The sequence below is a fragment of the Mya arenaria genome, chromosome 9 (genome assembly GCF_026914265.1).
Source record: "Mya arenaria isolate MELC-2E11 chromosome 9, ASM2691426v1".
Taxonomy (NCBI): Eukaryota; Metazoa; Mollusca; class Bivalvia; order Myida; family Myidae; genus Mya; species Mya arenaria.
Genome location: NC_069130.1, coordinates 49633210 through 49656261, shown reverse-complemented (window position 1 = coordinate 49656261; position 23052 = coordinate 49633210).

The following is a 23052-nucleotide window of genomic DNA, read 5'->3' as shown; positions in this document are numbered from 1 at the left end:
AACATTTAAAAGGATGAATGGACGAGTATTTATGGATCAATATATATTCACTTTCTGATTTTTCAGTGTGTATGTGTTCAAAACGTTTATTTCTTCACAAAACCCGTTCAAATAATAGCCATAGAATGGGGAGATCAGCGGCTGGGCCAATATTCTTTTCCTTACCCTTAGACATGCCTCAGTGATTTCATTCAGCCTATTGGTCAGCTAATTTTACAGCCAATCAAAACACTACAGGAAAAAGAAGTGATTTTATGCATATATACAATAATGCATTTTGAATAGTTCCTTATTCCTTATTCGAAAACGGAATAAGGAATAAGGAACTTAAACTTATCGTCCATCAAAACACTTAGTTTCTAATCTTAAATTTAAAGGGATTTTACACCAGATTGGCACCAAAAAAATTTGTTTTTCAGTAACGAATCTCAGGACAAATATTTAATAAAATGTTTTACTCCTTAATATCATAATTATAAAACAAACACACCGAAATATAAAAAAAATCGAGTCGGAGACCGGATTCGAACCAGTGTCGCCAAAATGGCAAACCAGTGTTGTATCCACTGTGCTACAAAGGCTTACCCTGAACCGTTGGACTATTTAAGCTATATACCTGACTTGGTAATATCACGTGATAACATCGATTAGCCAATCACGCATAAGAATGATTTATACTAGGTATGCATACCTAGTATTCTTTTTTAATGGAAATAATACGAAAAAACTGCGAAAAATAAATCAATTGTAAACTATGTGGTACTTCAGTCAGTTAGTTTCAATGCATTGTACATACTGATACCAAGTTTATGTAAGTTTTCGACAATTTTCACCTTTTTACGCTACGTTTCACCATATGGTGTATAGCCCCTTTAAGTTCAATCTAAGTTGCTTTTTGAAAACAACCCCATCCAATCAGATTTCACACATCTCTATCGTCACCCGTTCGAATAGTTTTGCATACAGAGGATGCATACCACCATATGTCCGTGTATTTGAACTTGTAACAACACGTAAATGTAACAGTTCCAGTTCAGATCAAACCGTTTTTAAAACAAATGGATGACCATATTGTTAAAGGCTGCATCATAATAACCGCATACATCACTTTCCTCAAGTATTTATGAATTTGTTTTCACATCTATTTTCACATAAGAAGACAAATCAACACATACATACTCAATTCTAAATAAGAAAAATAACTATTTGTATTTTTAAGCACTCTTCACACGTTCCCGGACGCACAAACTCACACGCACATATAAATTCATATTTTGTTCGTCTGCCAAGGGTGCTGTCCCCTACTTGATTTTATAAGCTATTTATATATAAAAAGAAATATATGCATGCCATTTAACACGTGTAGTATATACACATACCTACATGACGTTGCGCACAAAATGTAGTTCACAGTTACATGTGCAGGTAGCGTTTTGAATCCTCTTTATTTTGTCTAATATTGAACAATAATTTTACGTTAATATGAAGTGACTATGACTATGTTTTATTTTCCTTCAAAGGCTACCTAAGAATTGTTTCAATGACGTTTTGTACACACGGGTTCCAACTCGATCACACGATAAACAGTTGAATGGCGAAATTTGTGTAAACAGCCTAAATTTCGTGTCTGGGATTGGCATCAGCTAGTGTTGAATTCATAAAAATAGTGAATACTAACATAATAACAAAACTCTGTACCCCCTTTGTCGGAAATAGCTCATTGAGCTAATGTTTCTTTTTGTAAACATACCTGACTTTAAACAAAGATTCGTGTATCTTGTATCTTATAAATTACACAATCTAAAAAGAAACAATTCACATACAAGACAACACACTTGGTTCATTTACTTTCATGATCATTACGGTTCAAATGAGAGCGAAAAAATGTCATTGTAACTTAAGATTTTCATCCATTAATGTCTGAACAATTCCAAATGCTACTTTTAGACTGTCGAAAATATGTATATTTACTATCAATTCTTAAGACAAACTTGGCAAGCACTGACCGCACGAGAGATCCATTAAAAACTAAAATGCTATTATTAGTAAACAAGGTGATTTCATATTTGCCCAGTTATTTCTCCGAGGTCAGCTGTTTTGGCCTGAGACCAAAGGACGAAAGTCAATACTGACGTCTAGCGCCAAATAACTCAGCCATTATCAAACTAACTATATATGTAATTAAGGAGTATTTAATTAATGAACTATTACGTCTAATTCTAATACCTTACCTTAAGTTATACCTTAAGTTATTATTGAACTTTTATGAAGTTTTCATTGATGGATTATGCTTTTATAGACTTGAGTTATTAGATGTTGACATGCATACGTTATAGTGACATTATACGGACTAATGAAGAAAGCCGATAGCATTGTAATGTCTAAGAAAGCATAAAATTATATCGTTTCGTGATTATTTCGTATATTGAAAGCCAATAGTTCAAAATTGTTTTCGCCCTCGGCCCCTTATTTTTTTTTTTAGATTTAAATATAAATAATACATTATAAATGTTCAAATTTTATTTCAAGCTAGTAATTCAAAAGATATATAACAAGGCACACAATTTTCAAAATAGTCGGTAAAACGGAAAAGTAATATGACTCCGTTTAAAGTAATTAACAGCATTATATTAGGGTGAGTTTCGAGAGCCAATGAAAATGGCCCATTCCTCTAATCCCGTATTTGACAAGTTTAGTAGCCATTTAAAACAGCAGAAACACGTATTAGCCGACTGTGTTCGATAATGGGCGAGTTTTTGAATATATTGTTGTTAATTGTTAAAAATGCACTATTTCTCCCAAATAAGATTTACCGCAAGAGTGTCACTTTATGTATTAGTTCTACGATTGTCCTGGTATCGCGTCAAATACGTAAGCGAAATATTTACTAATTAGAGATTGTAAAACATCCCCATCAATAAAATACAAAACAACAGACGGATTTCTCAACATCGAACGATACGATTTCACCTTTTTTTCATTGGAAGATGGCCTTGAACCTATAGACATTAGGACTTGGCATTCAATATATACCATTTTAGATTTAAATGTAACATTTCAAACTTTCTAGATAAGCAACAAAGTTCCATTTAACCATTAAGCATTATACGAATTATGCATTTATAATGGTATAACGTTTGACGAAAAAAAATCAAACAATAAATGCTTGCCCTTGAAATTACAATTGAATTTGTCGCTATATAAGTAACAGAGAAATTTATTTGATACCACAGTGGAAAATCTGTTTGCATGCACGCCCTCTTGCTCTAAAAAACCTTTTTCTTTTAAACACGAGAATAGAGCCAATGTCGTGCATGAGTATATTAGACAAACAATTTCTGAAACCAAGCGGTTCAAATAAGAATATAAATATATATAAGGCAACTTCAGTTTACTTAATATAAATAAATAATATAAAATACCAAACTGACCTGATTCGATAATACCGCTTCCACTTTCAACCCTATTCTGTGGAGAAACAACACAAGTGTGCTTTCGTGTTATTTCGTTTATAAACTATTGGTACCAATAAAACGTTCATGCTAAAGGAACGAAAGGTGTCAAGCCCAGCATCGTTACAGTAAATTTATGTACGAGAAAAACGAAAATAATGTAGCCAATTGAGCTAAGATTTCACCACAGTGGCCTATCAAAGTCGACAGTAATTTCCCGTCGGGATTTTTAATTGTCTATTATTCATGCCACGAGTCAATAAGGCTTCAGTTGTATGTCACATGGGACCAGGAGTTCTCGAGTTTATTACAATATTCCCGCGCTCCATTGCTTTAGTTGGGATACGGAGAAGAGCTGAAATTTTGCGTGTTTTTTCTTCTTAAAAAATAAAACTTAAAATCCTTTCGGCATTAGATGAATAGAAACGACTGCTTTGTGGCCTAATTTCTTCCCAGTCAATGAGTCCCAACGGAGGAATTTCAATATATTCTTTCAACTGAATCTTTTTAAAAAAATAATCCGTTCAATGAATACTAATGAATACTTTATTTTTCAAAATATCAATCGATTTCATTTCAGGCCAATTACATGTATGCAGTAAATTAGTACCAGTATTACAAATGTCTGTTGCAGGAAAAAAATTATCCCTACTTATTTCATACATGTCAAACCTTTTAAGGGATACGACCACACTGACTGTTTGAAACAGGTGACCGCTTAATGAAGGTTTAGATTTTAAGGGTAGCTTATGTTAAACTCTGGTATTAAAATTTCAGTATCTAACTCCTGAAAAATTGTATTTTATAGAAACGAGAAATATATTTGTTTAATAAAATATTAAACTGTGAGCTTGAGCTCTATTTACTCGATAAATTTTACCACTTTCAAACTATCAACACGCTATTCCTTTAAATGTAGCATTTCCGGTTTGAACCATTTTAAAAGTAAAATCAATGACTTGCACTAAAGGTGTTAATCAATATAAAACGTTTAAAAGAAAAACGTATCAAAATCACAATTGCTAACTCTAATTCATTTTTAAATTACATACAGACACAAATAATAAACGATTATTATTCAGACGAGACACAGTTACGAAAAAGTCTCTAGAAATGTCCGATATGTTATTTCAAACATTTTAAAGATTCAATGATTACCAGTTCAGTTATCAATAAACTGTATGTAATAAAATATTAAATAGATGTATTTGATCATTTATTATCCGATTACATCAGCAAAATCCAACAAATTTAAAATAGCGGGTTCGGAAATAGAAAATAACTCGTAAAATTAAATTATAGTCAATATTGCACGCGACGTTGAATCAATTTCTTACCGGGCGCTTATCTATTGTTAAATAACACTTGATAAGTCTAGTACTAAGAGTTCTTTAGTTTATTTCACAAGGGAAAAGTATGAGCGTGATCCTGAAATATAGCAAGTACAAAATATATGAGATCTGAATTATTTATTAAGCCTGTAACATATTACATATAGCAACATGATATGATCAAATGAATATAAGTTCTGGGTGACTACGGATGAATACATAATCATACATGGAAGCAATATTTAACAATAGTATACCTTACATAAATGTGTCCCTGTATGCGTCATATAACTGGTAAGTGTGTCTTGCTTTTTTCACAACGGCAAATATTGTCGCATGTAAACATACTAAGCTATGTTCAATAAAACACATCTTAAGTGCTTTAAAATAATTGAATGGTAATATAAAATGTTCGGTATAATAACGCCTCGGTCCATATACACCTTCGGAGGCTGACTGACAGGTCCTTATAACGTCATATGACCCTCAGTGGTGTGTAATATTTCTTAAATACTACATCATGCTACAAAAATAAATACAACATTCCAAGTATACACGACATGACAAACTGACATGACAATATAACACAATCTTACCTGTATGAGGTACTATAGGCTTTAACTATATATCTCACAATCACTCTAAACGATTCGCGCTTATGTTGGCCAATATGTTCCTTGCAAAGTTAAATTAACATGTGCCCAGACAGGAATATGGAGAATGAGATAACAGACATAAGAAGAAATAGCCGATACTGCCATTTAAGAGGTTCTTAGGAAAACACTGCAATTATTCGATTTCAATCGGAAATCTTGTCAAACTGATTTAGAAACAAGAGCATAAAATGAAGGCCACAGAGAACAAAACAACAAGACTTACTAAAATCCTATATCCATAAACCTTATGATTTAAAGTAAAATATATGTCTTAATTGATTGACATTTGGAAAAGTTGTGACAGCCTTTTCGAAAAAGAAAATAAAAATAAAATAAAAAAAACGGTTAAAAGGACTGATTAAATAAATATTGCCTTTGCAAGCATACCAAGCTCTAGAGTGCAATAACGGTCAACATGTAAATAAGTACTAAAACAAAAGTAAAAAAGTAGTCCCATGAACGTAAACAAATAAGCCGTAAAAATGACAATGTCACAAATATTTGCTGCTTTTGATATCATATTGGCTGATTTTGCACGAATAAATATGATTAGTATGTATACGTTAATTGCAGGCAATATTCGGATACACATGTGTGTGGTTTGGTGTGTGCATTCCTTGCCATAAGACAGTAAGATGGAAACTTAACTATGAGACAGTAAAATGAAAACTCTGCCATGGGACAGTAAAATGGAAACTTTGCCATGGGACAGTTAAATGGAAACTTTACTATGAGACAGTAAAATGGAAACTTTGCCATGGGACAGTGAAATGAATACTTTGCCATGGAACAGTAAAATGAAAACTTTGCCATGGGACAGTGAAACGAAAACTTTGCCATGGAACAGTAAAATGAAACCTTTGCCATGAGACAAGAACATGGAAACTTTGTTACAGTTATTTACTGACGAGCTTGTATTTTCTATGCATTGTATGGTTTGATGTGTTTGTTTCTGTTTTCTATGAGTAAGTCTATTTTTCTTTGAGCATACCGTTTTACTTGAAAACAATACAACATCACGGATTTGTTCACCTAGCTTGTCGCCGAAGCTTTGTTTTGCATTATCAATATTTAACATGCTCTACTCTAATGCTGTTTTGTAGAATATCCTATTAATTACCTTAAGAAATGTTTTCGGTAAATTTACTAATAATATGTTTAATTGAAATATAATTTAAAAAATGCGCCCTAGACATAAGAAATATGAACGAATACACAAAGCTTGTGATGTTCAGATACTTATTTGAGGTCATAAAGCTGTGTTCCGGTAACAAAAAAATCGTGAATTTAAAACGTCCTATTTTCCCCGGAGGAGACCAAAATTGTTGTATTAATGTATTTTCAGACACACACTGTTATCACAGACACATCACTCCCATTGGCAGAACCCCTAGAAAGTCTAATGCGCTCAACGTCGCTGCTGAACATTAAGTCACAGAGGGCATATCCGGAGACGTATACGAAAGTTATCAATTGCATTGGTCATCAAGATTCAATGAAATGTTGACGGTGCCTTTCACAACCCAGGCATCGATGCAACAAGGTTAAGTATCAATGTAAACGTTTTAAATGCAGGCGACATTCTAGATTCCATTCATCGCAGGTCTCGCGGCATTTTGGGTACACAATTACTCCTTTGACAAATATCCTATTAACCGGTGGGAGAACCCCCCCCCCCCCCTTCCTTCGAATTCTTATTTTTTGTTTTAGTCACACTTTGGGATATGACGGGACGGGCAAAAATGCAGCCATTATAGGGCGTGGGCAGACCTATATAAACTCAACAACAATAACATATCAGCGACAATGTTTTTGAACTAACGAATTTTGCGTACGTTAAGTACATGTGAGAGCAAATTGTTTATATTAGTTTTGCTTGTATTTGGGTAAACCTTTGATGATGCTTGATTTGGTATATGCGTAACCCTTGGATGATTTTATCGTTGGGTAATCCTTGGATGGTATTAAAGGTCTTTGGGGAGACCTTATATGGTGTTTCATCTGTATCAGCCATTCTTTACATCGGTTACGTCTGTGAAACGCTTAGAGTTTACTAAAACGGATTTTCAACTATATTTCATAAGCACCTATTGCGACCAGACGCTTGAGAAAAGCAAGAAATCAATTTTTGGACTGCAAGCGAGGGCCGTATTAAAATTATAACGTGAGACATTACGGAAAAAACTAATGATACCAATCAAGATTTTGCTTCGTTTTCATCCATTTGATTTTGTCTTGGGTACACATTGGATGGTATTTTGATAAACCTTGGATGTTGTTTGATTTGGTGTTTGGGTTAACGCTGAATAATGTTAAATTTTGTCTTTGTGTGTCCATCTGATGATCTTTGATTAGGTGTTAGGGTTAATGGTGTTTGATTTGGTCTTTTCGTGGTCCTCTGATTATGTTTGATGTTGAAAAACTGCGAAAAATAAATCAATTGTAAACTATGTGGTACTTCAGTCAGTTAGTTTCAATGCATTGTACACACTGATACCAAGTTTATGTAAGTTTTCGACAATTTTCACCTTTTTTACGCTACGTTTCACCATATGGTGTATTGTCCCTTTAAGTTCAATCTAAGTTGCTTTTTGAAAACGACCCCATCCAATCAGATTTCACACATCTCTATCGTCACCCGTTCGAATAGTTTTGAATACAGAGGATGCATACCACCATATGTCCGTGTATTTGAACTTGTAACAACACGTAAATGTAACAGTTCCAGTTCAGATCAAACCGTTTTTAAAACAAATGGATGACCATATTGTTAAAGGCTGCATCATAATAACCGCATACATCACTTTCCTCAAGTATTTATGAATTTGTTTTCACATCTATTTTCACATAAGAAGACAAATCAACACATACATACTCAATTCTAAATAAGAAAAATAACTATTTGTATATTTAAGCACTCTTCACACGTTCCTGGACGCACAAACTCACACGCACATATAAATTCATATTTTGTTCGTCTGCCAAGGGTGCTGTCCCCTACTTGATTTTATAAGCTATTTATATATAAAAAGAAATATATGCATGCCATTTAACACGTGTAGTATATACACATACCTACATGACGTTGCGCACAAAATGTAGTTCACAGTTACATGTGCAGGTAGCGTTTTGAATCCTCTTTATTTTGTCTAATATTGAACAATAATTTTACGTTAATATGAAGTGACTATGACTATGTTTTATTTTCCTTCAAAGGCTACCTAAGAATTGTTTCAATGCCGTTTTGTACACACGGGTTCCAACTCGATCACACGATAAACAGTTGAATGGCGAAATTTGTGCAAACAGCCTAAATTTCGTGTCTGGGATTGGCATGAGCTAGTGTTGAATTCATAAAAATAGTGAATACTAACATAATAACAAAACTCTGTACCCCCTTTGTCGGAAATAGCTCATTGTGCTAATGTTTCTTTTTGTAAACATACCTGACTTTAAACAAAGATTCGTGTATCTTGTATCTTATAAATTACACAATCTAAAAAGAAACAATTCACATACAAGATAACACACTTGGTTCATTTACTTTCATGATCATTACGGTTCAAATGAGAGCGAAAAAATGTCATTGTAACTTTTTTACAAAGATACGTAAAGATTTTCATCCATTAATGTCTGAACAATTCCGAATGCTACTTTTAGACTGTCGAAAATATGTATATTTACTATCAATTATTAAGACAAACTTGGCAAGCACTGACCGCACGATGCGGATATTTTATCAACGAGAGATCCGTTAAATACTAAAATGCTATTATTAGTAAACAAGGTGATTTCATATTTGCCCAGTTATTTCTCCGAGGTCAGCTGTTTTGGCCTGAGACCAAAGGACGAAAGTCAATACTGACGTATAGCGCCAAATAACTCAGCGAAATAAAGTAAGTAAGCCAAGTAAGCGAAATATTTACTAATTAGAGATTGTAAAACATCCCCATCAACAAAATACAAAACAACAGACGGATTTCTCAACATCGAACGATACGATTTCACCTTTTTTCATTGGAAGATGGCCTTGAACCTATAGACATTAGGACTTGGCATTCAATATATACCATTTTAGATTTAAATGTAACATTTCAAAATTTCTAGATAAGCAACAAAGTTCCATTTAACCATTAAGCATTATACGAATTATGCATTTATAATGGTATAACGTTTGAAAAAAAATCAAACAATAAATGCTTGCCCTTGAAATTACAATTGAATTTGTCGCCATATAAGTAACAGAGAAATTTATTTGATACCACAGTGGAAAATCTGTCTGCATGCACGCCCTCTTCCTATACTCAAAAACCTTTTTCTTTTAAACACGAGAATAGAGCCAATGTCGTGCATGAGTATATTAGACAAACAATTTCTGAAACCAAGCGGTTCAAATAAGAATAGAAATATATATAAGGCAACTTCAGTTTACTTAATATAAATAAATAATATAAAATACCAAACTGACCTGATTCGATAATGCCGCTTCCACTTTCAACCCTATTCTGTGGAAAAAAAAACACAAGTGTGCTTTCGTGTTATTTCGTTTATAAACTATTGGTACCAATAAAACGTTCATGCTAAAGGAACGAAAGGTGTCAAGCCCAGCATCGTTACAGTAAATTTATGTACGAGAAAAACGAAAATAATGTAGCCATTGAGCTAAGATTCCACCACAGTGGCCTATCAAAGTCGACAGTAATTTCCCGTCGGGATTTTTCAATTGTCTATTATTCATGCCACGAGTCAATAAGGCTTCAGTTGTATGTCACAAGGGACCAGGAGTTCTCGAGTTTATTACAATATTCCCGTGCTCCATTGCTTTAGTTGGGAAACAGAGAAGAGATGAAATTTTGCGTGTTTTTTCTTCTTAAAAAATAAAACTTAAAATCCTTTCGGCATTAGATGAATAGAAACGACTGCTTTGTGGCCTAATTTCTTCCCAGTCAATGAGTCCCAACGGAGGAATTTTAATATATTCTTTCAACTGAATCTTTTCAAAAAAATAATCCGTTCAATGAATACTAATGAATACTTTATTTTTCAAAATATCAATCGATTTCATTTCAGGCCAATTACATGTATGCAGTAAATTAGTACCAGTATTACAAATGTCTGTTGCAGGAAATTTTTTTATCCCTACTTATTTCATACATGTCAAACCTTTTAAGGGATACGACCACACTGACTGTTTGAAACAGGTGACCGCTTAATGAAGGTTTAGATTTTAAGGGTAGCTTATGTTAAACTTTGGTATTAAAATTTCAGTATCAAACTCCTGAAAAATTGTATTTTATAGAAACGAGAAATATATTTGTTTAATAAAATATTAAACTGTGAGCTTGAGCTCTATTTACTCGATAAATTTTACCACTTTCAAAGTATCAACACGCTATTCCTTTAAATGTAGCATTTCCGGTTTGAACCATTTTAAAAGTAAAATCAATGACTTGCACTAAAGGTGTTAATCAATATAAAACGTTTAAAAGAAAAACGTATCAAAATCACAATTGCTAACTCTAATTCATTTTACATACAGACACAAATAATAAACGATTATTATTCAGACGAGACACAGTTACGAAAAAGTCTCTAGAAATGTCCGATATGTTATTTCAAACATTTTAAAGATTCAATGATTACCAGTTCAGTTATCAATAAACTGTATGTAATAAAATATTAAATAGATGTATTTGATCAATTATTATCCGATTCCATCAGCAAAATCCAACAAATTTAAAATAGCGTGTACGGAAATAGAAAATAACTCGTAAAATTAAATTATAGTCAATATTGCACGCGACGTTGAATCAATTTGTTACCGGGCGCTTATCTATTGTTAAATAACACTTGATAAGTCTAGTACTGAGAGTTCTTTAGTTTATTTCACAAGGGAAAAGTATGAGCGTGATCCTGAAATATAGCAAGTACAAAATATATGAGATCTGAATTATTTATTAAGCCTGTAACATATTACATATAGCAATATGATATGATCAAATGAATATAAGTTCTGGGTGACTACGGATGAATACATAATCATACATGAAAGCAATATTTAACAATATTATACCTTACATAAATGTGCCCCTTCTTCATACATATAAATTCCATCGGTCTGTATATCACTGTATTTTGATAAAAATCCAGTTTTATGACGCCAGCGGTCTATATCATATTTTTGGTCCGCTGACGTCATACAACTGGTAAGTGTGTCTTGCTTTTTTCACAACGGCAAATATTGTCGCAAGTAAACATTATAAGCTATGTTCAATAAAACACATCGTAAGTGCTTTAAAATTATTGAATGGTAATATAAAATGTTCGGTATAATAACGCCTCGGTCCATATACACCTTCGGGGGCTGACTGACAGGTCCTTATGATGTCATATGACCCTCAGTGGTGTGTAATATTTCTTAAATACTACATCATGCTACAAAAATAAATACAACATTCCAAGTATACACGAAATAACAAACTCACATGACAATATAACACAATCTTACCTGTATGAGGTACTTTAGGCTTTAACTATCTATCTCTCAATCACTCTAAACTATTCGCGCTTATGTTGGCCAATATGTTCCTTGCAAAGTTAAATTAACATGTGCCCAGACAGGAATATGGAGAATGAGATAACAGACATAAGAAGAAATAGCCGATACTGCCATTTAAGATGTTCTTAGGAAAACACTGCAATTATTCGATTTCAATCGGAAATCTTGTCAAACTGATTTAGAAACAAGAGCAAAATATGAAGACCACAGCGAATAACACATCAAGACTTACTTAAATCCTATATCCATAAACCTTGTGATTTAAAGTAAAATATATGTCTTAATTGATTGATATTTGGAAAAGTTGTGACAGTCTTATCGCAAAGGAAAATTTTAAAAAAAACCCGGTTAAAACGACTGACCAAACATATATTGCCTTTGCAAGCATACCAAGTTCTACAGTTTAAATAACGGTCAACATGTTAATAAGAACTAAAACGAAAGTAAAAAAGTAGTCCCATGAACTTAAACAAATAAGCCGTTAATTATAACTTCGTCACAAATTACTTGCTGCTTTTTATACCATATTGACTGATTGTTCATGAATAAATATAGTGATGATGGAGAAGTGAATAGCAGGCATTTAAAAGATACACTTGTGTGTGGTTTGGTGTGTGCATTCCTTGCCATGAGACAATAAAATGGAAACTTTTCTTTGAGAAGGTAAAATGAAAACTTTGCCATGAGACAGTGAAATGAAACTTTGCCATGGGACAGTGAAATGAAAACTTTGCCATGGGACAGTGAAATGAAAACTTTGCCATAAGTCATTAAAATGAAAACTTTGCCATAAGTCATTAAAATGGGAACTTAGCCATGTGAAAGTAAAATGGAATCTCTGCCATGGGACAGTAAAATGGAAAGTTTGCCATGGTACAGTGAAATCAAAACTTTGCCATGGGACAGTAAAATGAAAACTTTGCCATGGGACAGTAAAAATGATTCTTTGCCATGAGATAGCAAATGGAAACTTTTCCATGAGACAGTAAAATGGAACTTTTGCAATGAGACAGTAAAATGAAAACTTTACTATGAGACAGTAAAATGGAAACTTTGCCATGGGACAGTGAAATGAAAAGTTTGCCACGGGACAGTGAAATTCAAACTTTACCATGGGACAGTAACATGAAAACTCTGCCATGGAACAGTTAAATGAAAACTTTGCCATGGAACAGTAAAATGGAAATTTTGGCATGAAACACGAACATGTAAACTTTGTTACAGTTATTTACTGACGAGCTTGTATTGTCTATGTATTGTATTGTTTGTTGTGATTATTTCTGTTTTCTGTGAGTAGGTCCATTCTCCTTTGGGCATACCGTTTTACTTAAAAACAATACAACATCACGGATTTGTTCACCTAGCTTGTCACCGAAGCTTTGTTTTGCATTATCAACATTTAAAATGCTCTACTATAATGCTGTTTTGTAGAATATCCTATGAATTACCTAAAAAAATGTTTTCGGTAATTTTACTAATAATATGTTTAATTGAAATATAATTTAAATCAATGCGCCCTAGAGAGAAGAAATAAAAACGAATACTCAAAGCTTGTGATGTTCAGATACTTATTTGAGGTCATGCAGCTGTGTTCCGGTAACAGAAAAATCATGAATTTAAAACGTCCTACTTTTCCCCGGGGGTGACCAAAAATGTTGTATTTATGTCTTTTCAGACACACTTTGTTATCACAGACACATCAATCCCATTGAAAGTTATAAATGGCATTGGTCATCGGAGGTCTCGTGGTAATTTTGGTACAATATTTCTCCTTTGACAGATATGTTTTGTTTGTATTTGGTTAAACCTTTGATGATGGTTGTTTTGGTCTATGCGTAACCCTTGCATGATTTTATCGTTGGGTAATCCTTGGATTGTATTGATTTGGTCTTTGGGGAGACCTTGTATGGCATCTGTATCAGCCATTCTTGACATCGGTTACGTCTGTGAAACGCTAAGCGTTTACTAAAACGGATTTTCAACTATATTTCATCAGCAACTATTGCGACCAGACGCTTGAGAAAAGCAAGAAATCTTTTTTTGGGACTGCAAGCGAGGGCCGTATTAAAATTATAACGTGACACATTACGGAAAAAACTAATGATACCTCCCAAGATTTTGCTTCATTTTCATCCATTTGATTTTGTCTTGGGTACACCTTGGATGGTATTTTGATAAACCTTGGATGTTGTTTAATTTGGTGTTTGGGTAAACCCGGAATAATTTTAGATTTTGTCTTTGGGTGATCTGATGATCATTGATTAGGTGTTAGGGTTAATCTTTAATGGTATGGTGTTTGATTTGGTCTTTTCGTGGTCCTCTGATTATGTTTGATTAGGTTTTAGGGTAAACCTTAATTGATGCTTGATCTGGTCTTTTCGTGGTCTTTTGATGTTGTTTGGTAAGATTTGAGGGTAAGCTTTTTTGAATGATGGTTGATTTAGTCAATGTTTTACCTTTGATGATGTTTGACTTGGACTTTCTATTTCTTGTGTTATGACCACCAAACGCGAACAGAAAAAGAGGAACCAGCAACAAACTTACAACGACCACAATATAAATTCATTAACAGTTCTAAAAAAGAAATTTCAAATAAGTAATTGGGAGATTTTAATACATAGCATTAAGCATTATATGAATTATGCTTTTATTATGGTATAACTTTTAACAGAACTATTTTCAAACAATAAATGGGTTGCTCTTGATAATACAAATAAACGTGTCGCCATAGTAACAGAAAATTGTGTTTGATAACACAGTCGAGAAACGCCCTGTATATTTAATCAAAAATATTTATTTTTAAACGAGAATAGAACCAATTTCGCGCATGAGCATATTAGACAAACACGTTTTAAAATCAAGCGATTTAAATAAGAATATATAAATAAATATATGGCAAATTCAGCCTACTAAAAATAAAATGACAACTATTAAATACCAAACTGACCTGATTCGATAATACCGCTTTCCGTTTCAACACTAGTCTGTTGAGAGAAAAAAACACAAATGCGTAGTTCGTGTTATTTCGTTTATAAACTATTGGCACCAATAAAACGTTACGAATACGAATACGAATGTTTATTTGTAATGAAAGGCCGCCAGCCCAAAATACAGACAGATTAGTGTTATAAATACATAATAACAACAAGTTAATCCATGATAATAACAGATCATATCACAATGAAAATTTCAACACATAAATTGTAACTTCAAAGGTAAAATATATGAAATTATAGAAGCGTTTAAACCATTTATCATGAGATTATTATTTTACATGGCATTAACAATAATTGATCAAACATGTGTGAAAAGTGGTAAATATAATACAAAGGCAAATGGGACACAAAACATAAGATATTGAATAAATATTATGGTATATAAAATAGTAATAGAGCACAAATTGGAAGTACAATTTTAGGAAATCAATCTCTTTATGAACTCTTCCCGTACTTTGCTGCATTCATATACAAATTTTGCCACAATGAAAATCTCTCTATCATTTTCAACAGCCATAATTCTGGTGAATAAATGTACAGTTTCTAAATGATTAAGCCAATAAGGAAGAAACATATTTCGTCTTATTGTATCATACAAAGGACATATCAAAAACATGTGGAACTCATCTTCTACTGAATAAACATGCCGCATGTTTAAGCAAAATTGACAATATCTATATTCACGGCTAATATCCATATGACGCTCCTTTTCAATCATAAGTTGATGCCCAGAACAGCGAAAATTAAAGAAACATCGTTTATACATACTTGGCATATCAACAAACAAATAACGTTCGACATTTAAAAGCGTTTTAAATTCTCTGTAGTAAAATGCCTTTGGAGAATTGTTTATTTGTGCTTGAAGTTTTTGTAACGCACAGTCTTTAATCCGGGTTTTGAATGTTTGTAAGAACGTTTTTGCATCCCCTATGTCATTTGCCAGCCATGCATATCCAAATCCATTTTCAAACAACAGTCTTTTTACGTGGGAGGCCTAATTTGTTCTGCCGTTCGAGTCTTGACTTCGTAACAGAAGGTACATTTGTCTTGCATATCTGTTTGGAGGCATTTTAACTAGTTTTTCCTAATACGATATGAATCTAAGGTTATAAGTAATTGAAATGGGTAATCGCCCACTTTCGCTCAGTGCAAAAAAGTTTGACACATTTTTATTAAGTCCACATACATGTTTACAAATCTTAAAATGAACACGTTCGATGTTCTCTGCGTATTGGAACCGCCAAATTTCTGCAGAATAACACAAAATTGGCAATATCATGCTATCAAAGAGCTTAAATGCCTGTTTTGGCATATAAAAATCCGAAGTGCTTTTGACATGAAAAGATGCTCATTAAAACTTTTGTTGCCTGCTTTGCCAGCGTGTCCTTTGTCATCGACCACGATAACTTCGGTGTAAAATATGCCCCAAGGTATTTATAAAAGGAGACCACTTCTATTTTATAAACTTTATATGTCCAATGTTCATACTGCCTTAAAGGCCCGCCATTTCTAAAAAAACATAATTTTAGATTTTTCAAGATTCACTTTCATGCCAACATTATCACAAAAATACTCAATGTTATTTATCAACCCCTGTAGGCGTACCGCTGTATCAGCCAATCCCGAAACATCGTCAGCGTACATCAAAACAAATAACTTGTCCATTTCTTATGATATATATATATACCATTTTCTGCCTTTAATTTTAAAAAATTCACAAGGTCATTCATGAAAAGTGCAAAAATTATCGGTGACGACAAACATCCCTGCTTGGTGCCGATTTTACACTGAAAAAAATCAGTAAGGCCATTTTTAACTTTCACACACGCTTTCATTTGGCTATACATTGATTGAAAGATGTTCAAAAAAACGACCGTTAACATTGTTTCTTGATAGGCATTGCCAGATCTTAGAGTGTATACAATTGTCAAAAGCCTTAAGGTAATCCACGTAAAAAACATAGAATCTCCCTCCTTTTTTAGTCGTATATTTTTAAAATACAGATTGCAGATTAAATATGTTATCCACGGTCGAGTACCCTGGCCTAAAAGCGGCTTGGGATTCATCAATTATTTTATGTTTTTCACACCAGGTCGTTAGTCTTTTGGTTAAAATATTGACAAATATTTTACTTAAACTGTTTGATAAGGATATTGCCCTGTAATTATTAGGGTCTAATGTCGATCCCTTTTTATGAAGCGGAGTAATTACACTTTTTCCCCACTCCTCGGGGAAAACGCCAGTTTCAAAAATATGATTAAAAATGATTTTTAAAAAAGGCGTAATTCTTTGAGCGCTGGCTTTAAACATTTCAATACACACACCATCATAACCTGAAGCACAGTTAATTTTAAGGTCCCGTATACTTCTGTTCATCCGTAATGCATCGATTTAAGGAGTCAGCATTTACCTCCCTTTTTAAATCGCGCAGTGTGTCATACTGGTCAGAAATATCGCTTTCGCTTCCACTAAATAAACGCTGAAAATAATTAAACCAGGTCTCACCGGAAACCATGTCACTAGAATCGTTTATTTTTACTTTTGCCTTTTTGATTTGCTCCCAAAATAATTTTGGGTTATTACTACTGTTAATCAGACTTTCACGTTTTGTTCTCTGTAAATAATGTCTTTTTCGACGCACAAGTCGACTTAAATTTAGCTTTGCAAACTTTGTATATTTCAAAATCACTGTAATTATTTGTTATTCGGAACTTTCTTAGACGCCGTAATTTCTCGTATTTAAGTTCAGAACATTCCTCATCCCACCATTATGGTTGAACTGACGGGTACGGTTTATTTTGGGGACCGCATCGTTTTTTCTTCATGCAACTGCCTGCACTTTTAAACGCCATCATAAAAGCATTCATTTGCTCAGTAAAAGTCAGCTCTGTCGACATGCTTTCAAAATCAGTATAATGCGTATTAAACTGTTTTAAAAATGTTTCACGACAACTCTCATCCCATTTATAATGATATGCGGTCTTCAAATTCGAGTTGTCAATTGATTTTTCTTTCTTAATACTGTAGGAACGAAAGGCGTCAAAACCAGCATCGTTACTGTCAATTTATGTACGAGAAAAACGAAAAGAAGGCAGCCATTTGAGCTATGATTCCACCATACTGGCCTATCAAAGTCGACAGTAATTTCCTGTCGGGATTTTTCAAGTGTCTATTATTCATGCCACGAGTCAATAAGGCTTCAATAGTATGTCGCAAGGGACCCTGAATTCTCGAGTTTATTCCAAAATTCCCGCGCTCCCTGAATTCTCGAGTTTATTCCAAAATTCCCGCGCTCCATTGCTTTAGTTGGGAAACGGAGAAGAGCTGAACTTTTGCTTGTTTTTTATTCTTGAAATTAAAACCTAAAATCTTTTCGGCATTAGATGAATAGAAACAACTGCTTTGTTGCCTAATTTCTTCTCATTCAATGAGTCCCAACGGAGGAATTTTAATCTATTCTTTTAACTGAATCTTTACAAAATATCCGTTCAATGACTACTAATGAATAATTTGTTCTTCAAAACATCAATCGATTCCATTCCAGGCCACTTACATGTATGTAGTAAATAAGTACTAGAATTTCATATGTCTGTTTACTGTCTTATTTCATGCACGTTGAACCTGTTAAGGTTTACGGCCACACCGACTGCTTAATACAGGTGACCGTTTAATGCAGGCTTAGCTAAGGATAGCTTATGTTTAACTCTGGTATTAAGAATTATCAAACTCCTGAAATATTTTATTATTTAATGATACAAAATTAAATACAACATTCCAAATATACACGACACTACAAACTGAAATGGCATTTCACTCTAAACGATTCGCGCTTATGTTGGTTAATATGTACCTTGCACACATATATTAACTTGTGCCCAGACAGGAGTATGGAGAATGAGATAACAGTTATAAGAAGAAATAGCCATTACTGCTATTTAAGACGTTCTTAGGAAAACACTGCAATTATTCGATTTCAATCTGAAATCTTGTCAAACTGATTTAGAAAAAAAACAGCAAAAAAATAAAACACCACACAGAATAATAAAACAACTAGACTAACCAAAATCCTTTATCTACAAACCTAATGATTCAAAGTAAAATATATGTCTTCATTGATTGACATTTGGAAAAGTTGTGGCAGCCTTCTCACAACGGAAAATTTAAGAAAGTAGTTTAAACGACTAAATAAACAAACCTTGCCTTTGCAAGCATTCCAAGCCCTAGAGTTTAATAACGGTCAAAATGTAAATAAATAATAAAACAAGTCAAAAAAGTAGTCCCATGAACGTAAACAAATAAGCCGTAAAAATGACAATGTCACAAATATTTGCTGCTTTTTATATCATATTGACGGATTTTGCACGAATAAATATAATGAGTATGGAGAAATATATTGCAGGCATTGTTCGGATACACATGTGTGTGGTTTGGTGTGGAAATTTTGCCATCAGACAGTAAAACTTTGCAATGAGACCGCATTATACAGAAAATGCCATGAAACAATAAAATGGAAACTTTGCGTTGGAACTGTAAAATTGAAACTTTGCGTTGGAACTGTAAAATGAAAACTTTGCCATCCGACAGTGAAATGAAAACTTTGCCATGACACACTTAAATGGAAACTTGCGATGAGTCAGTAAAATAAAAAAACTTTGCCATGAGTCATTAAAATGGGAATTTCGCCATGAGACATTAAAATATAAAATTTGCCATGAGACACTAAAATGGGAACTTTGCCATTGGTCAGTAAAAAAAAACTTTGCCATGAGTAAGTATTATTAAAATTTAAGTAAAATGAAAACTTAAGCAGGGAACGGTAAAATAGAAACTTTGAAATCTCGTCTGCCAAGGGTGTTATCCCCTACTGTATTTTCTAAGCGTGTTGTATATAAAAAGAAATGTATGCAAGTCATTTAACAGTAAAATAAACAATCGGTAAAACGGGAAACAAAATGGCTGTCTTTAAAATAATTTACAGTATTCTTTGGGCGACTTTCGACAGGCAATGAAAATGTTCCATTCCACTAATCCCGTATTTGGCGAGTCAAGTAGCCAATCAAAACGGCAGAATTTCGTATTGGCCGACTTTGGTTTTGCATATACTGACGTCAATTGCTAAGTATTAGTACTACGATTTTCCCGGTATCGCGTCAAATACGAAATAGTTGATAAATAACAAATATTATCCCTGTTTCCGATTCAAATTAATTTTAACGTGGCAATTTTGAAATAGATAGAATATCTTTAAATGTTATATCGAAAAAAGAACAAAACACGACGTGCGGTGAAATGATAACTCTATTGCCAACTATGGAAAATATCCGATGTCTTTAATGGCAACACGTGTAAAGAATCAATGGAAGTATTAAAAAATGTCGCAATGTTAACTTTTATTCATGAACGCCCTCTACCTAAACTCAAAAACCTTTTCTTTTATAAACGAGAATAGAACTAATGTCGTGCATTATTATACAAACAAGGTTTTAAATCAAGCGATTCAAATAAAAATATGTAAATAAATATAATTTCAGCCCACTTTATATAAAATAAATAATATAAAATACTAAACTGACCTGATTTGATAATACAGCTTTCCGTTTCAACACTATTCTGTGGAAAGAAAAACACAAATGAGCTTTCGTGTTATTTCTTTTTTAACTATTGGTACCAATAAAACCTTAATGCTGTAGGAACGAAAGGCGTCAAAACCAGCATCGTTACAGTAAATGTATGTACGAGAAAAACTAAGAGAATGTAGCTATTTGAGCTAAGATTTCACCAGTTCTGGCTTCCATAACTTTAATGTTGATATTTATTTTTTTGATGTTTACAACACATTAAACTTATGACGTAACCCCCATAGTAAAGTCAACCAGAATCAATTGAGTGTGATGATGCAATGCAATCACATGACCATGATGACGTCGATGGATTCTATTTATAGCATCGGATTCACATTGTTCATTTAGTTGAATCCGATTGCAGTAAGGCTGTAAATACCTTTTGATAAGTAAAAACAATTTATTTATTCCAAATTTGTTATTAGTTATTTATTAATTATTCGAAATAAAAAAAATAACAGCAAAATAAACACTAGGTCACATGGGTATTTTCTGAAAATCTTGGTGTCACGTGATTAAATTTGAACACAACTATGACCTAGATAAGGAATGCTTGTAATAGGATTTATTAAAATGCTAAATCAACTATCTTTAAAGCGTTTTTTGGTTTTGAAAATGAGTTTGTGAACTACATTTTACTTCATTAACCTAAGGATACAGCTATTTTGTCTGTACAATGCATACAAGTGAAATAACAGCGTGACATAAAAATGTCACGAATTCTGGTAGGGTTTGGATACGGCGTTCTCTTCAGCGAACACATCCAAAAAGGTAATATATAACGTGTTCGCTGAAGTTCTTTAGCTAAGATTTCACCACAATGGCCTATCAAAGTCGACACTAATTTCCCGTTGGGATTTTTCAATTGTCTATTATTCATGCCACGTGTCAATAAGACTTCAATTGCATGTCGCAAGAGACCCTGAATTCTCGAGTTTATTACAATAATCCATCGCTTCATTGCCTTTGTTGGAAAATGGAGAATGAATATCGCAATTTTTTTTTCTTGAAATTAAAACTTAAAATCTTTTCACATTTGATGCATAGGAATGAATGCTCTTTGTTCCCATTTCTTCTCATTCAATGAGTCCCAATGGAGGAATTTTAGTCTATTCTTTCAACTGAATATTTTTAAAAAATAATCCGTTTAATGAAAACTAATGAATACTAATGGATACTCTAATTTTCAAAACATCAATTGATTCCATTCCAGGCCACTTACATGTATGTTGTAAATTAATACTAGTACACCGACTGCTTAGAACAGGTGACCGTTTAATGCAGGTTTAGATTTTATGGATGAGCACGTTAAACACTGGCATTAAGAATCATCTAACTACTAAAATATTGCATACATGAGAAAGACATGAGAAAGTTCTTTTTTATTTAATAAAATATTAAAGTGTGCGCTTTATATTCACTCAAGAGCGTTGACCACCTGTTTACACTTTCAAACAATCAACACTGGCACACAGGTTGCGCTACTACATACGCGCTTGGCACACTGGTTCCGCTACTACAGCCACGCTTAAATGGCACACTGGTTCCGCTACTACAGCCACGATTAAATGGCACACTGGTTCCGCTACTACATACGCGCTTGGCACACTGGTTCCGCTACTACATACGCGCTTGGCACACTGGTTCCGCTACTACAGCCACGCTTAAATGGCACACTGGTTCCGCTACTACAGCCACGCTTAAATGGCCCACTGGTTCCGCTACTACCTACGCGTTTGGCACACTGGTTCCGCTACCACAGCCACGCTTAAATGGCACACTGGTTCCGCTACTACATACGCGCTTGGCACACTGGTTCCGCTACTACATACGCGCTTGGCACACTGGTTCCGCTACTACATACGCGCTTGGCACACTGGTTCCGTTACTACAGCCACGCTTAAATGGCACACTGGTTCCGCTACTACAGCCACGCTTAAATGGCCCACTGGTTCCGCTACTACCTACGCGTTTGGCACACTGGTTCCGCTACCACAGCCACGCTTAAATGGCACACTGGTTCCGCTACTACATACGCGCTTGGCACACTGGTTCCGCTACCACAGCCACGCTTAAATGGCACACTGGTTCCGCTACTACATACGCGCTTGGCACACTGTTTCCGCTACTACAGCCACAATTAAATGGCCCACTGGTTCCGCTACTACCTACGCGTTTGGCACACTGGTTCCGCTACCACAGCCACGCTTAAATGGCACACTGGTTCCGCTACTACATACGCGCTTGGCACACTGGTTCCGCTACTACAGCCACGATTAAATGGCACACTGGTTCCGCTACTACATACGCGCTTGGCACACTGTTTCCGCTACTACAGCCACAATTAAATGGCACACTGGTTCCGCTGCTACCTACGCGCTTGGCACACTGTTTCCGCTACTACAGCCACAATTAAATGGCACACTGGTTCCGCTGC